The sequence below is a fragment of the Momordica charantia genome, assembly GCF_013281855.1.
Source record: "Momordica charantia cultivar OHB3-1 chromosome 7 unlocalized genomic scaffold, Mcharantia_2.0 BLBB01000007.1, whole genome shotgun sequence".
Lineage (NCBI taxonomy): Eukaryota > Viridiplantae > Streptophyta > Magnoliopsida > Cucurbitales > Cucurbitaceae > Momordica > Momordica charantia.
In genome coordinates, this window is record NW_028275165.1 from 13,313,968 (window position 1) to 13,317,746 (window position 3,779).

Consider the following 3,779-nt stretch of genomic DNA (forward strand, 5'->3'; position numbering starts at 1 on the left):
TGGAAATGAAGACGATATTTTGGTTTTTGAATAAAAGAGTATATTTCCTCATTTGCTCCCACTACCATGTGTTTCTTTCAATACGACGGATACATACAACAACACTTGAGAAGGGTCTGGAGGGTCATTCAACTATAATCTTGGGCTAGTATCATAAAAAAATGAAGTACTAAGGTACTTCGTATTGCAATTCAAAGTTATATATACATTGTATAAGAATGTTAAACTGATTTGAATCAATTCTAGTAAGCCTGTACAACTCATTTACTAGGTCATTGTTAGGTTTGACCTTTTGTTGCGGAAACGTGACTGTCGAGGCATATTTGACCATAAAAACGAACATTTTTCCTTCAAATTTAATTAAAAGTGTTTACATATTCTTAAAATAGAATATAAGAATAATATTTCTGGGTAATTTACAATGTAGGGTGTTTTGAGAAAGAAGTGAAGTAAACATGGTCAAACTTGGCAAAAACTCACAGAATTTCTATGTTGCAGAAACAATGCACCTGACACATTTTTCCAGTTTGTCCAAAACACACATTTCACTTATGAGGGACACGAGAGTCATCTCACATATGATTTATTGGAACAAAATAAGCCTAGTCCAAGTCGAAATTGAGTTGTTGGATGGATATCAAGCATTTCCTCTTATTTTGGTGGAGAGTTCAAACCAACTTGAAGCCCTATATAAGGAGAGCCTCCCCCAGCACTTTAACATCAATTCCCATTCATTCCGGATCTCTTGAAGAGCTTTAACATCTAGTTTCAGTCTTAAATTCATTTAGTTATTTTTCCCTTTGTTATTCTCTTGTATTTTCGAAAACTCTAGTGTTGTTCTTCTTTTAATTCAAGCTCTTTCATTTGTTCTTCATATATTCATTTTCTTGAATATTTTTTAGCAAGTCTGAAATCTCTTCAAGCTCGAAAGAGAAGAAGATCAAGCTAGAACTCATTGTACGTTGTTTTTATTTAATTTAAATTAATAGAAATTATTTTTAATCAAAACTAAGGCATGAAGTAAAGAGGTTATGTTTTATAAAGAAGTTTGATAATTGCAACCCTAAATCACGACTTTATCACTTATTTTTATTCATAAAATTCAGTTGCATTTTGAACCAGGGCGAATGTACGTTGGGCCTACAGGGGGCTCGAGCGTCCCCCCACCCCCTAACTTCATAAAGTCTCTTATCTTTTAAGGTAGAGAAAATCCTTACAGTCGGCATATGCTATCGTTTCATCAACGTCTAAACCTCTCATAACCCCACCTTCATACATAGTTCCTACCTCATTCCACTAATCATCCTAGATTACAAATAGGCGACGCATTTTGCAAAGAGATTAAACAAAAAACAGATAATTAATTCACACTTTGGAAAAATTTCTCGATTGAGATTTACAAAAACCTAACTGGGGTTCTAAAAATTTACAAAACTTGACTAGGTTTCCTAAGCAACTCCCTCGAGTTTCATATTCAACTCAATTTGGAAAAATTTCTTGACTAGGATCTACAAAATCCGACCGGGATACTTAAAATTTACAAAACTCGACTGCGTTTCCTAAGCAACTCCCTCGAGTTTCTCAATCGTTCATATGCAACTCACCCGAGATTTAAACAAAACTGAAGTAAAATATTCAAATATATGCTATCGACATAGTTTACAATGCCTTTGAACTTCAAAAATAAAACTCATACTCTGAATAAATCAAAAACTAACATCCTTAATTCAAAATGATGAAGATGACAAAATGAAATGTAATCCACCTTCAAAATATGATTTTCGCCGTTCAAAGAATCTACATGTTGCAAAAATAGATTTCTTTCAAGGGTTACACGTGGAAGAAGTGAAGATTTTCTATGCTTTAAGAAGATTTTATTCTCAGGCATATTAAAGAGAAGTACAAAATCTATGGAATGAAATTAATGATAGTACAAAAAGTTGGTGAGGAATTTATTGGGGTTGGTAAAAAAATATTTAAAAACTCGATCAAGTTGACTGCGATATAGGTTGAGATTTTTCAACAATTCAACTCCAAAAGTTTGAACTTTTCCATATAAATTAGGGGCAATTTCGTCTTTTAACATACTCTAATGTGTCAAAAAAATTTCTCTAATGTCAAAAAAGTAAAATTTTTTATTTTGGGTCATTTGAACAAAATCTAATTTTTTTTTGGTTATATGGGTCCATTTCCCTAAAATACCATGAGAAAAAAAAAACAATAATATGGATTAAAATTTGGAAATAAACTAGCTTACATGAACTTCCATTTAAATTCTAAAACTTAAAAGAACAAAATGGGAATAGTTTTTGCTCGTGAGAAAAAATCTCGAAAAAAAAAACCTAGAAAATGAAAATAATTCAAACTAATAAAAAAAATGGTATCTGAAAATCAAATGTAAAATTTAACTTTCGATTTTTTTTTTTGTTATATTAAAGATGTTACAAATTCGTTTTAAAAATGACATTAAGGGCAAAATGGTTAAATTGCAGGTTGAAACAACCTTGAAATAATACACTATGCCATATTTGCAATATCTACAAAGTTTGATCATTTTTCAATTTATGCTCAAATACAGACTACATGCATGAATTTTCCTTGTTTACTTGAAAAATTCTACCCTCCAAACAATTGGTTTGAGTTTAAAGTCTTTCGACTTAATTCGTGAATACTCTTCATCATTTCGAGAGAAGGAAAAAAAATTATTTATATTGTTAGGATAAATAAAATCTAAAAGAATATTTTTTGTCACGTTAATATTATCAAATATTGACCAATTTTATTGCTCAACTTTTAAATAGGTATGTATTGAGGATATATAGGTCGACTAAAATGAATATTAGGTAAGGTGAAAAATGAAGGCATAATTACGACATAATCAAAATGACTATGTTATTCTTGACAATTTAAGGATTAAAATTAACATTTTAAAATGTCAATGACCAAACCATAACCAATCCAAAAATTTAGAAAATGATATTTAATATTATAAATTAACAAAAAATAAAAATGATTATTTGCTTAAATCTCATTTTGTTTTTAATTTTTAGGATTCTCTTTTTTTTTTTCATTTTGGTCTCCAAATTTATTTTGATTAAAAAGCTTTCAAAATATTGATTTTAGTTCCTAAACTTTAAAAAAATATTAATTTTGGTCTTTATCTAAATTTTACTTTTTAACAAAGGAATGATATAACTTCAAGAATGTATACTAACACGCTAGCATGGACATGTATTAGAGTCACATAATTTGAACCAGAAGAATATTTGGTAAGACATCTCGAAAATTTAAGGACCAACATTGTATAGAAGAACATTATATGGTAAAATAATAGCAAAAAAAAAATATTAAATTTGTATGAGGATGTCCATATTTCTATTGATATTGATGAAACACTCATTTCATTTTATTTTTTTATTATATTTTTTTAGAAAGACACTCATTTATATTTCAATTTAATTTTACTGGTTTATTTGATCTTCTAAGAATATCAATTTTTTCAATGAAATCTAATTAATATTTCTATTGACGTTGATATTTAAAATTTTGACAAAGAAATAGTAGAAAAGAAAAAAAAAAAAGCAAGCATGAGGATTCGAGGATGCTAAATTGAGGTTACGAGGATTTTAATCCTCGACTTCAAGGGAATAAGAATAAGTAGATAAATTTAGAAAACTAAATGACTAAAATATAAATTTTTAAAATTTATGGATAAAAATGAAAAAGTCTTCAAAGTTTCAAGATAAAAATGAGAATTATTATGATAGCGGTGGAGAAAA